We start from the raw sequence: 14,896 nt of genomic DNA, 5'->3' as shown, positions 1-14,896 counted from the left end.
GTCTACTTTTCCTGTCTCAGCCAGCATGTAGTGACTTACCTGAGTGAAATAAAAAAAAATATTAAAACACAGACATTCAAAATAAACCACTAATGAGTAAGGTAAGTAACTGTCACCTGACAACATTTGGGTTTTGACACTGCTGATTTTGCAAGAGAACAAATTGCTTCCTCTGGAACCGACTTATTTTTGAAAAAAGATTACAGAATTCAGGTTGCACACCCCATCTCTGTAAAACCACACTTGACATCTGCAGTCCTGTGTTCAGAGGAGTTGCTTAATAAAGTCAATGGATCACAAGGTGACTTTTCATATTGATGATGTTGAAATAGAATATAAATTCATGGTATTTATTAATGGCCCACAAGAAACTAGAAGAAAGGTAAATTTATGAAGATATATCTTCTGTGTGTAGATATGTACCTATATTTATTTATACATATAAATACACAGTTGCATATACATAGCTACACACGTATCTGTTAGCATATATATTATTAACAAGTCCGCATTTGATTTTTTAACTCTGACTTATTCAAAGTTAAGATTCAGTACTTTTAAACTGATAAACCCCTAGGGAAAAAACTGCTTTTGAAAGAAGGGGAGGAGGGTCAAATAGCTCTGCACTTCTCAATCAGTGTGGGAAAGTTGCTGTCACTCATCTGAGTGAAATATCTTGCAAGGAAGACTAGCCCTGTCCCTAGGTTTGCTGAAATGTAACATGAAAACTGGTTCCCTTAAACCACATTTTGTGCTAGATTTAGGAGCACACAAAATTTAGTTGCTGAATGTAACCTAAAGGTCAGTAACTCCTATCTGAGAGGTGATAACTTCTTAAGACTCATTGGCCTGATCACTCAATGAACAGCTAACTCCATGGCAAATTTGTTCCATAGAAACATGAGAGTACGACCATAATGAGCAACACAGAGTCCTTTGGGAGAAATTGTAGGAGATCTTTCCATTAAATAATTGTCATCACAAAGTAAAGTTTCTTCCTGAGGCTTTATTTAATTCATGAAGAGCAAAAGGCTTACCTTCCTTCAAAACTAAGCCTTCCTAGCTAGAATTGCTGCAGATGTTCCCATACAACATCTACCTTTTCTTGGAATCACGCTAAGCCCTTGGCCTCAGTAACATTTTGTTACAATGGTTTTCACAAGGTATTAAAGAAAAGAAATTATCTTTAATAGGTGTTAGATCCAGCGTCTTTCATTGTATGCCCCTTGTGCTTTTATTGTAAATGAATTTATTGTAAAGACTAAACAAGAGCTCCTGATTTATTTTCTCAATATCATTCATTTCATTAGTCACCTTTATGTGGTCTCCTTTGATTTCTCACCTTTCTAATAAGTTCCAATGTTTTCAATACTTCCTTATACAGAAAGCTTTTGAACCTCTAATTGTTTTTGATGTTCATTTCTGAGCTCTATTTTGCTATCCATTTCTGCATGCAAATTGTTACCTGCACTGCAGACAGTCATCTAGTTGAAAGCAGACCACTGATACTTTTAGTATTGTTCTGTGTGCTCTCTCTCTAACATCCAAGCATTTTTGTTCTTTGTTTTAAACTAAAAGACATACCCTCACAGTTTTGTTGTGCGCTTGACTGGTAGGCGGATGCTTTCATTATTGTTCAACGTTAGAATAAGTAAGCCGGTCTTCAAAGGGGTTTTAGACAATTACTTTTGCTTAACCTGAAATCATAGTGGGGCTAAATGGAGCCACAGTCAGGACAGGGGATAGTGAAGACAGCAGGTGGGGTAGCAATATGATTCCTCTCCTCTCAGGAGATCAGAAATCACATCATCACATCACACCGCACAATGACATTTGGAAAGGAGACAAAAGGAAAAGAGGAAGCAACCTGTAACTATTGCCCTGCTTATGTTGACCAGCTAGGATAGGTGCTGAAACACATCTTGAAAAAAATCATTCTTATTTTTCACCAGAAGCTGGTTTCCCTTTCCTGCTTTGGTGAGGAAAGAGTCCTCATGGAGACCCCTTCTAAAAAGGCATTCAAACCAGAGGCTGTCATAATTGGAGTGCAAGGGCCATGGGATTTAGTTTTACTGTTACTTTGACCAGCAGTACCAAAGCATGCTCAGGCATTCACTTCTCAGCACAGGGGCACGGTCATCTGGCTTCTCACCCATGGCTGCCTGGGAGACACTGTGTTAGCAAAGGTATTAGGACCACAGGACACACTACTTGCCGGGATCTATCCCTTCCCAAGATAGTTCTTGCCCTCTGAGGTTTTCAAATAACGGTGCTGTTTTCTACAAAAACCTTCCTTATAGGAACACTTGTCATGATTCTGCAGATTTTCTGCTAACTCTGTGTGCATTAAACGCAAGATATGAGTGGTGAAGAAGCTCCCTGCTGTATCTGCTGTTACTTTAAGACTACATTGCTACATTAAGACTCTCCTAAGCAGCACAAAGATCTTTCCTCTTTAACATGTGAATAATGAAAACCAGACAGATGTCTGCTATTAAGATAAAGCACTCAGTGGAGGTTTCTTGTGTTTTGTGAACAGAGAGGTAGAAGCTATTCCCGCCACCAACTATGGATTATCTCACTGAAAAATCATAGAATAGCAACAAACTATTAATTATCTTTCCTTACTATAAACTACTGAAATCGCTCTGTAAATGTTTTTCTTTTATAATGATAAACATTTCTGTCACATAGTTTGTACAATTAATCCTTTTTCAATTTAAAGCACCATCTCATTTCACTGGGAAACAGTTTATAAAAATACTTGGGAGTGAAAGATTGGTAATAAAGTTTTCAAAGTACACTCTATGTTTTTTAGCTTAAACAGTCACTCAGTATTTGTGGGATGTTCAGACTATGTCAAATTATGCAGCTAAGCTGTTTCCACAAAGGAACTGGGGGAAAAAAACATAGACTTGGGAGCTATCCAATGATTCTCAATTTAGCTTCTGTAAAAGAAACATACTTGTGAAGAAAGGTTGTTGGAAGCAGCTTTATAGGATGAAAAATGGGAAAGAGATAATTAAGATGGTTATGTTCATTCCCCAAACTAATCGTATCATTTTGAAACAATATAACATAAGAAACCAAATATTATTTTTTCATATTACTCATGTTCACATCACAGAAGGCAATACTATATGATAAACAAATTTATCATATACACCCAGCTTCCTTAACAGCTCTGCCACTACACTCTGATGAGCATCTTCTAAGATTCCAAGTTTCTTGAGAAACAACACCCCGGTGTCTGTTTTTGAACCTGCACAAAACTCATCCCTTCCTTCAATGTAACAACCAGAATATTGCTTTTTTATGATTCTTGGCTAAACAGAGTTCTTTCTACCTCAAAACCATCTTTTATATTGCTAACAATCTCAAGCGGATTATCTTGTGACATTGATGGACTTCACCAAAATGAGAAATTCACTTGAAATGAGAGTTTTCTGTTTTTATTTCCAAGATTCCTGTGCATTATTTTCAAAACTATCTAGAATATCACTTTTTTAAAAGACAGGTTGTGTTTGGCTTGTAATGAAACTGTAACTGGCATCCTTTGTGCACCTGCATAGTGTTGGAAGCAACCTAAACTTCTGTACTCAAGGATTAGGATTCTTTGTTCAAATATTTCTTAGCAAAGATGATATTTTTCTAGACCAAATTTTTAAATGTGAAAAATTAGGTTATAATTTTTTCCTTTTAAAAAATGTTTAGAAGCGGGCAAAGTTGAGCAAACTTAGCTCTCATAATAGGTGTAACTCAGATGTTCCAAGATCTCTTCTGTAAAGGTTTACTGTTGATCTTCTTTTCCCATAATGGTCTCAAATCTCCTATGTATTGGATTCACAGAAATTCAAGAAATTTATCTATCATGGGAACCTAACTCTGCTTGTGGAGGTAAAAACAGAGCCATGCAGCAATGAAACTATTTTCATAATACCACAACAGCTGTGACAGACAGAGATTAATATCAGATTTAGACAAAACAAACGCTTTTTTCTTGCAGAATATCAGTACATAATAATTTAGTATTTTATACTAAAACCAAAGCTGAGTGTCATAGTATTCCCAAATTGTTATCATTTATTTTCAGTCAAGTATTTTGATATTTGATTTCCTATCTCAGTTTGAAACAAAAAGATTTCTGAATATTTATATGCATTTTAATAGGGATGCATGTCCTTAACATACAACACAATATTGATCATAGTCTCCATCCACACTGGAATTCTTATTACTGTATTTACACAATATAATCAGTCTTTTTTTCTTCGTTGTGTCTCACACACTGCCTCATATTGGCTCAGTTCCACATAATACAAATGCAAAGACCATTTTATCTGGAGGTATGCCTGGAACAATTTAACCTTTCACATATCAAAATTTGAGTGGCACTTCGTGTGCCACTACAAACCTCATCAGCAGAATTATCACCTTGAGCTCAAAACCACAACCAAAATGTAACTGATCGGATCACATGTAAGCTGGTGGATATCGCGACATATTATACATCATTATTTTTTCTTCCCATGATACTGAAAACAAGAAGAATGTACACAGAAGCAAGAGAGTTGCATCTACCAAGTGTGACAGTGTAGTGTCCATTTTTAACTGGTGACCATCTTCACTCCTTGATGACTGTTTTGCTACACGCTGTCTTGCATAATTGCTTGCACACCATAGAAAGACTGCCAGGAATAAAAATAAAAAGAAGCAACCAAACCCACAGTAAATAATATGAAGCCCATAAATAATGACAGTTTCATGTTTCATGTGAGATTTAGCCATGATCTGATGTTACTAAGTTCCAGCCAGCCAGCAAGCTTATGGTCAGACAGCAATGTGTCCAAACACATGCTAAGGGAGTGCTCTGAAAATTGGAATACAACCTTTTTTGTTGCGTGACTTTTACTTCACAGAGATTTTTTCACGAGATCCAAAACTTCTCACTTAATTGATTTATAACTAGCTTATACATGTTCCAGCACTTTGTAAAGCAAATTATGGCTATAATGAAGAAACACTCAGAGTGCTGGTCCATTCCTTGTAAGTATACATGGGTAAGACATAACTATAGCGAGGCTATGCTTGTTCTCATATCACAATGTTAAGCATTCAAGGACTGCCAGGTGAAGCATTCTCAGTTATTTCTCCCCTCTCACTTCCATGTAAATAATACTGAAAAGCTACAGAATTAGATAGAGGTCATGCTGCAAACTGTCAGTTCTAGCTTCTCAAAGCTTTCATTACCCATGTCATGTATGAAGACATAAGAAAATCTTGGATCTTGCAAGAAGAGGAAAAGCCCTAAATTGAATATGAATTGTAGCATGGGAGACCTCACACGGCTTTTTAAAAAGACCGAGGGTTCCTGAGATCATCCATTTTATCCGTTGTCAAGAAAAGCCCATCTGTATCTTGGAAACTACCTTTTCTCACATAAACAGTGAGGTATCATCTCAAACTGGGTAAGTTTTCAAGGGTATGCACAGGAGATCCACTAAACAATTGCCTGTATTTGTCAATGGGCAGTTAAACACAGTGCTTTGGAAATTCACCTCTGCTTGTCCACTCTTCTTTTAGCTGTACAACAGCAGCAGCCCGTTTTCTAAAGGAGCTCCAGCCAGCCAGCCTTCCCAGCTGGGAGGGCAGGAGGACATCTGTCTCCAGAGCCAGTTTCAATCATATTCTAAGAATCAGTATTTTTCCCCAGCTGAATTTATTATTTGCACTAAGTGATCTGTTTCTCTCAGCTGGTCTTCTGAACTCCCTTTTCCAAGGTTACTGCATATGAGATTTAAAAGTCTGTCTGTTGCCTGACTTTTTTTACCCCTAAAAGTTTTTTTGTCATTGAGACAGAACACATTCTTTATATATGAGGTCCCAGATTCTTTCCTGCTGGCTCTTCAGTGCTTTTACCCAAGAATATATCTGCTTGATTTTTCCCTCACTCTAATGCTGATTTTGCTCAAATTGTGTTTTTTTCTGTACTTTTGCAATAAGACTCCTTTTCAAAAGAAGACCGTGATGTTTATTGCATACTCTCCCAAGTAGACAGCTTGTCATCCTGTGTGATTTTGAAATGCCACATGTACCAAACACTAAAATAAGAAATTACTAAACATAAAGGAACATGCTAAGTAAAAATGATAATTGAAACATGTCTTGAATAGAAAGAGGATTTATAGCTTATAATAGATCCAGTTGTCATGTGCTTATCTATGTTAGTGGGTTGCTACACTTATCTAATTTACTCTTCCGATATGTTTATTAGGGGTATTTTGCTCTGTGCTGTATATACTACCATGTGCAGCCAAAATCATATCGTACATTCATATTTCAATTATAATTCTTCATATTATGTCTCTCTCCATCCCAAAGTGAAATCATCAGAAACACTTCAAAGCAGAAGGTATGATCGCTTCAGGGGTCCTTCAGACGGGAACAGAATTTTTACCTGTGCAGAGACGCTAACTGCGAATTTGACACATAAGTTAGCAAAGAGACTGATGTCACCTTCCAAATTAACTTCTGTGCAAAGGTAAGACGCTCATTTCCAGTTTAGGTGTTCCCAAACTTATCCCCACATACTGAATTTTAAAACACCCACAGCTGCTTTTTTTTGGCTCCATCTCACAAGGACTTCTGACAAACAAAATATTGAGTGCAAACAGGTAAAATTGCATTTAATATATGCTTTCATAGATAGCAGCAGCTCATCATATGGTACTTATGTTAGCATTTACTGATGTTTGAAGGATGATCTGTGATTGTATTCACACCATCCTAGAGGCCAGAACCTTGCTTCATTACAGGTATTCTTATAGTAGTAGTAGTTCTACATTCATTGTAGTACTGTGCAGCCTTAATCTTTAAACTGCTTTCAGGCCAATGTTCACTCTAGTCTGTGAACAGGTCTGTCCAAGGCTCCAGCCACTGGTGTAGGGAGAAGGCTGACAATACACATCTGAATAATCTGCCTAACTGGACAGCCTGCAAGCATGAAAAACTTTGCAGGATGTTAGTGATCCAGAAGCAAATGCAGATTAAACCTCCTCATAGAAATAAATATGTACACTCATATTTGACTTAAAATTTTCCACATGCAGAGTTATTTGACTATGCTTTCTCTCCTGGGTATCTTTGCTTACAAAGTGCCACAAAATACTGGTAAATATAGCAGCCAAAATCAAATAGGTTGTAGTCCCTTGACCTTAATGTAATATTCATTGTAAAAATAGCAAAATCAAACAATTGCCTGGATCTGATGGGAAGGAAGTTCCTAGTGGTTCCATACATCCTTTTATTATTTTTTTTTCTTATTCACCTCCACTACAACCTCTCTTACTATGTTAAATATTTCCTCTCTGTTTTAAAACGTTTACACAGAATTTTGTAGAGTTACTGTGTCTTTCATTGCTGGTCATTTAGCACAGGAACATTTATTTCAGCTCATTCTGTGAATTATTCCTTCTCTGTGTGTGCATTTCTTTTTATTCTTAACTTCCAACAAAACAGGTATTGCTTTTGATGCAGATAAAAGTCAGATATTGGAAAAAAAATCTCAAAATTATTTACATCTTAGTATTCTTATTTTAAAGGGGTCTATTTAAATGTTATTTTCATTTCAGAAGTGCCATGTTACTTATCAGTTGGTAAGTGAGCAGATACAAGCTCAGGATATGCTCAGGAAATCACATACATCCTCAGCAGTCTTAGATAAGGCAGTGTTTATATTAGCACTGCACTGCTTTTAGCATTTGAAAAATACGGTCATGGATGTTTCAAGACAGTTTGAAAACAGTCTTTTCTAGAAAAGATCTAGGGTAGGATGAGGCCACGTTGAAGACTAAGGGAGGTGAAATTATTATTTAGATGATCTGGAGAACAGCTTTCTACCTCTGACATTTTTTCTGTGAACAAGGTGAGATAAGTCAAATTAAATCTGGATGTGTGTAAGTGGTGAAGTATGGTTAGTAAGAGACTTCAATACTTAGTAGCTACTTAGTAGATACCTGTTCCTAAGGGACAAATCAAAACAGGATTGAAACAGGTGACTATTAGGCCAAATTCAGGGTTATCACACAAAACTATTTTAAGAGACTGGTTTAAGAGAGGAGCATGTTAGCGAGTAACCTGGCAGGAAAAGCAAGACTACCGTTACTACTGCTTTGGTACTTAGCTGTGCACTTCAAGAATCTTTGCAAACATTTCTTTAACACATAACATTCACTTCATCCTTCTAATACAATCACTAACAGGTAGCATCAATTTGAGTAAATACATACTACAGCTTAGCATATGGACATTTTATACACAAGCAGTTAGCAAAACTGAGAGTTGTGTGAGAGGCCAGTACAATACTGTTCTGTCCTGCCTTTCCCACTACAGTATACCTCTTCCATCTTCTGAAGCAGTATCTACCTGCTTCCACCCAAGCAAGATGAATCCCTGAAAAAACTCACATTTGTTTTTGTTTTGAATGGAAATGTGCTCAAAGTCACTTTCACAGCTTTCTCAAATGGGGTCATGCTGAGTTTTAAGTTTCCTGTTTATTCTCGTCTCTCTCACAATGGTTTATCATTTAAATGTTCAGCATTAATTTATCAACATTAATACTCAGCAGCATCAGTATTCTACCTTAAAACAACAATCTACCTTAAAACAACAGTATTCTTAATTCCATTTTCACGTGGCCCATTGAGGGATTCTTATACTGACAGTGACTTTGAGCATAACTTCATATTGAGAAAAACATTTGTTTTCAAGGCAGCCACAAAATCAGCCTTCAGAGACTCACTCATGCCTGAGAGTGCCAATACTAGTCTGATGCCAGTGAATATGTCAAAAATCATCCAGTTAATTTTGTTTGGGTCTTGATCCCTGGTTTTATTACAGTCTTTTACATTTAGATCACAATCCAAGACAGGAGTGTCAGAGCTAACCAGCTATGTAAGTTCATCCTTAAATACATCAACCATTTTTCCTCCTTGTGAGCCAGTTGAAATAAATAGGGAGGAGGAACTTTATTAAGCTGTCAGTTATGCTGAGAGTACAGACTGTACCTCTGGGAATATGGATGCAACACAGAATGCCTGGTGTTCTCATGTTAATATTAATACACTGGGTTCTGTTCCAGTTCACTTATTTTAATACTGGAATTTGAGCTTTGGGAATAGACCTAATGGGTAGAGGTTTAGATTCAAACAGGAACAAACTTTACACAGCTGCATTTCTTGCACAACTGTCCACATATCTAGAAAGTACCTGAATTATCATGATTTCACTGCTTAGGAGTAGAAGTGAGCTATGAACAGGGCTTTCAGGATACTATATAACTCTTTGGAACCAACTAGTTCAAGTTTCCGTTCCACCTCTCAGTCACAAGGGAATAGAAATAGGACACAGATTTGGCATCTGAGTAAGGAAACTGTATATGAGCACAGATTGAGCCTCCTGCGTAGAGAGTATAGCTGGTCACAGCTCCTAGTTTAAGGATTTATGGATAGCTATATTATGTCTCAGCATCTGTTCTGCATCACAGCTTCTGACTTGGAGAAGGAATCTCCCAGTGATTTAAGCAAAGACAACACTGCATTCATAGACAGTATGGCAGACAAAATTTTGGCCCTGAAAACAAAATATTTGGTTGGTTGGTTGGATTTTCTGAAAATAGTCAGGCTTCCTGCTTTAAATTTCTACATAGTTATTAGACATTAAAAGCTAAATTTGGGTCACTGCATGATCTCATTATCATTTCTACCTACTCTGCCAAAATAAAACAATTTACATTTTAAATGATAACAAGAAAGTGAAACATATTTTTCTCTTCATGTCTGTCCAGGTTTGAATTTATTCCTTGTCAGAGGCCTGGTAAACAGCATTTCTCATGGTTAGACATTCTGCAGTGTATGATGTCCAAAAGACATAGGAACTTATTTCAGACTGGAGAATTTTCTTTTGAAGAAGTCTTATGGACATATGCCACTTAATTTTTTTTTAAAAAAACTTAAATTTAAAATAGCTTTGGTCCTTACTTTTTGTGACATTTTACTCTTCCTTTCTATAAAAAAAATAATCACTTTCATTTACTGAGCAAGAGTCACAAGTGTTGGATTACATGACCATTGTTTGGTTTCTCAGTGACGTCCTATCAACCATCCCCAGCCTAGTAACACTGACTGATTTTCTTCTAATCTTTTAAGATTCAAAAATAATATAATATATATTCAATATATAAAAATAAATATATAAATATAAATTATGTAGTAAATATATACATGAATTTATAAAATATATGTGTGTGTGTGTGCGCGCGCATGTGCGTGCACTATTATTGCTTAGATACTGTCATTTTCTCTGGGTTCTTTCATGGCCCTTATAATTGTGAGATTTGAACACCTGATTGCTATAATTCAATCATATTAAACCAGGCAATCTGTTAAGTCAAAAATTCTTCAGTGGAAGTGGTGATAGAAAGGAGACTTCACCGCCTTTACTCAGCTTCATTCTCCTGAGGATGACAAAAAAGTACTAAAACACAGAAATTTTAAGAATCAGTTTTATGGGAGCAGGGAGAATCAACTTGAACTATAGGTTATGCTCAGAAACAGACATGAGAAGAAACCCGTAATGAAATAAGAACCAAAATTTAAGCTTTTATAGTGCAGACTAAAACTCTGAGGAGTAACATCGATGACACCTTACTAAAGGGCACCTGGCACACAAAAGTATAACCACCATCTCCCTTACAAAGTCCAATCTGGCCCACTACAAGTTGGGATATTCAAGTCAGAATTCAATCAGAATACTATGAATGATTCAAATGCACTTACTGTGAGGGGCCAATTTGGCTCTTCCTTGAAGACATCATCTGGAATCTGATGTACTGTATTGTTTGTTACAGTTTGAGAGGAATGGATTATCAAGCAGCTTCCAAAGGAATACAGACAAATTGACTCTCAATTGATTCGGCCATGTATTGCATGTTGTAAGGCAAGGAAACCAGGGATGTTGCATACAAGAATAGATTTCATTTCTCAGAGGCCAAAAATTTGACATAAGAAAATAACTAGCTGTCAGATAGTAGCTTTGAAATTGCTCATTTCCAGGGTGATGAAGACAGTAATGCACAGAAGATTTTGAGTTTAATAGAAGCAAACACCATTTCTGGGGTGATTAATAAGATATCTATTCCTGCTGAAGCACTACCCCACACTTACTTTATCGTGTGCCAAATTTTACAAAATTGGCAATGAGAATTACAGAAAAATAACTCAAGGATAGATAAGCACTCTTGGCCCCCTCTTGCAGTCAGAATGAATTAGAACATTAAGAAGGAGCATGTTCAGAAAAGATGTAAAATTATTCCACTGCGGAGTTGTATACAGACTCTGAGTAGGAGTAGGTTATGTGCCCAGGTTAAATTGTTCAGACATTTAAGAGCAAATCGAAGTTAATGCACCATCTGGTAATGTGTGTCCACTTCCTATTTTTCTGATAATTAAGTGTCTTTCTTTTCTGAGCCGTTTTCCCCTTGAGAAAATATCTTGTATGCAGCAGTACAAATGTTTCAGATTTTATATGGTGCCCTGAAAATTCTGTTCTGTTTTGTGGAGACCTAGGTGCCAAGCACTGACTGCTGTTCATTGTTTGCTCTGGTTGTTCTTCTTTACAAGCTGATTTCTTCACACAGGGGGTATTTGAAAATTACCATAAAGTGTCTGTTATGTGATCTGTTCTTTAATAAAGAACTCCTAAAAAATAAGGAGTCAAAAGAGGAGACAAAAAAAAAATGTCTCTTTAACATTAAGCAGGTTCAAATTTTGAATGTGCTTGATGTGGATCAGTAGTCTGCTGGTACTGAACTCCTTTAAAGTGCTTACGAGTAAGATCTAGTGTATGTGGGTAATAACCTTCACAGGAAGAAAATAGTATAGAAATAGGGAGGGTTGTGCTGTGCTGGGTAGCTGAGCTGCCAGCACTTTTCTGTTCTCAACAACGCAATTTTATTAGCAGCACCTAGACATCCACAAATCTGCCTGCCTTTTGGAGTATGTCATTAAGGTCTTGAGGGTTTTCAGTATCACATTGTGAATGGGAACATTAACAACTAAAAGGCTTTCAAGATACACACTCCAGTCCACAGTGCAATGTCTTTTCCAGCCCCTTGGAAAACTGTAAATTGGAACTAACCATTGGAAATGTCCAATGTAAATATTTAAGTTGATTATTCTTATCTTACTTGTGCATTAGCTAAAAAGCCCAAGAGGTTGCCAAGCAAACAGTCCTGAGGAGTTCTTACTGAAGAACAAGACATTCCAGTTACTGCAGTGAAAATACAAACAGCGTTTCTCCTAACAATTATCTGTAAGAATAGAAACAATGTGAGCATTCTACTAGATATAAAACAGTACAGCATGGGAAGTCCTTGTCTTGAAAAAACAAATCTTTTTCTGAAAAATCATTGATTCTATTTAAATACTTGTTAGCTAAACTAATCAAAGGTTTAAATTTTTATTACCATTCACAGATATGCTTTTTACATCCCCAAAAATCAATCTGTCTTACTTAAGTGGTGTGTTTTCAATAGGTTTTACATTTTTTATCATAATACACTCCAGTTCTCTAAACGATATTTTCTTAATTTATTTTAATGTTTTAATTATGGTCACCAAACAGCTACTTTCTGCAGCATAAAAGACCCTCTAGCTTAAATGGAATCAAACTATTTCAAAAAACTATAAAAGAGAAATTATTCCTGAGAATATTTCTGTATTCTTTCACCAAAGGTGTATTCCTGTGGCTTAGTCAGCCACTCCTGGAGAGGGGAAAAGAGTTTATAATGGAAGCATTGACACAATCAAAGTTACCTGTTGGCTTTCTAGCCTGGTATATTTGATGTGCACATCCCCGTGATCTTTTTAGTAATATTGTAGCAACAAGAGTAATGTACGCTGCAGCCCTCAGAAAGTGACTCCCAGCGTGATTTGAGGTTTTTCTCTTCTCATGGGAAGAACAAATATTAAAAAAAAATGAAAATTATAAGTATTTTTTTGCATCAAATTATATTCTCAGATAATTGATGTTATGAACTAAAAGGACTGGGTTTTTTTAAAGAGCTAAGCTAAGAATGATTTTCTTCTTGACTAGTTTTAGCCGTCTATACCATGGCTGTCTCCCCCAGGATTCCGATTTACTAGCCTTCTCATTACAGAAAGGAACTGGTATTGCCAGAGTGTGTGCAACATATCCCATATCTGTAACACCTTAGTCATACAGAGTGAATCCCTCTGTGCTGGGGTCTGTCACTTAGACAAGTGTGTAGAAACTATTTCAACCTTTACTCATCCTTTCTCTTTCAGTTCTTTGCAACCCATTGTAAGGAATTTACTCATGCAGACAGATGATATGCAGTTGATACTCCTACCTCCATAGACACTGCCCTATGTTTCAATATATCTTCCTTCCCCACGCTGTGCATAGCTGGCTTAGATTTTTGGTTTGTCTTAAGGCTGAAATATGTCCCTAATTATCAAGAATTCCACTTAGTTTAACAAGTGAGTGCTTTGAATCAATTAAGTACTGTTGCTGAAATACATACTTAAATTATGAGCAACTGTGTAAAAGTGAGCAGAGATAAAGTGAATGGGGACTAGAAAAAAAATTATTGATCTACCAACAAAAAATAAAGCAACAATTAATTTGAAAAAAATCCAAATCAGTTTTTTCCACCCAGATTTAAAAAGTCAAAAATGATGGTACATGTTTAGGAGGTAGAATATATATGGGAATGCTTCTAAATTCTAAAAATTCCTGCTGGAGGGAAAGAACATTTATGTATTACATATATATATATACACACATATGTACATATGTGTGTAAATGTACATTGTGAGGTGCGTATACACATGTACATTGTGCTTGTGTGTATGAAGGTGAAATATATTTATTATTTTGCAATGTCAAATAATAACAAAAATATTGCTACAGTTTAACACACACAAAGAGACAACTGTCACTGAAGTCTAGTCACTTTTGTACTCCCCAGACTGGAATGCAATGTCTACTGTGCTAGGCAAATCATTTCCCTTCTTCCTTCCCTCTGAATTTGCCATCTGACCTAATTGTTCCTCAAAACAATCCAACCCATGTTGTTGCAGTTTCCTAGTTATAAAGATTGAGTACTTGTCCCTCCTTTTTCATCATGAGATCCAGGAATAACCTGATCCTTTTTCATGCTTCCAAAATCCTTCTGTGATAGTTTCCTTTCCCAGTTCTCCATTTATGTTACAGATCCATTGACTAATTTATTTTTTTTTCTTGTGCTATGAAAAAATAACCTTCCTGCAGAAACTCAGTGCCTTTGAATAGTCTCCACACACTAATTTTATCTTTAATATAGTTTTCTTCTTCTTTCTCCTCCAGCTGGATCCATGGTTATTGAGCTTATTCTATCAAATCCGCTTCTACAAAGAAACATTCCTCTCCCACATCATTATTCTTCCATCATCTCTTTTAATTGCAGAGTGGTCCAGAGCTGTGTTTTCATTTGGGCTCTGTGCATTTTGATTCCTGCATGTAGTTACTGATATTTTTTTCCCTCATTATTTTATCACTATCATTTATCATTATCACCTGACGATGGGATAAATGGTTTGTATTAGTTTTCCCACTAAGGTAACACCAGAAAGAAAGCATTTAAGCTCCTCATGCTCCAGATGTAGAAAGATCTGTAGAAGTTAGAGGAAGTTCATTCATGCACTGGAATGAAACTTAGAGGGGGAATATTTGTGCCAGATGTGAGAGAAAACTGTCTCTCAGACTTCCGGCCAGAAAATGGGTGCCCGAGAAGGAGGATATGACCATGAAAGAGAAAGAGAATTCATCCATTTCT

Source organism: Falco naumanni, chromosome 4 (assembly GCF_017639655.2).
Source record: "Falco naumanni isolate bFalNau1 chromosome 4, bFalNau1.pat, whole genome shotgun sequence".
In the NCBI taxonomy this organism is placed as follows: Eukaryota; Metazoa; Chordata; class Aves; order Falconiformes; family Falconidae; genus Falco; species Falco naumanni.
Note: the sequence above shows the minus strand (reverse complement) of the source record.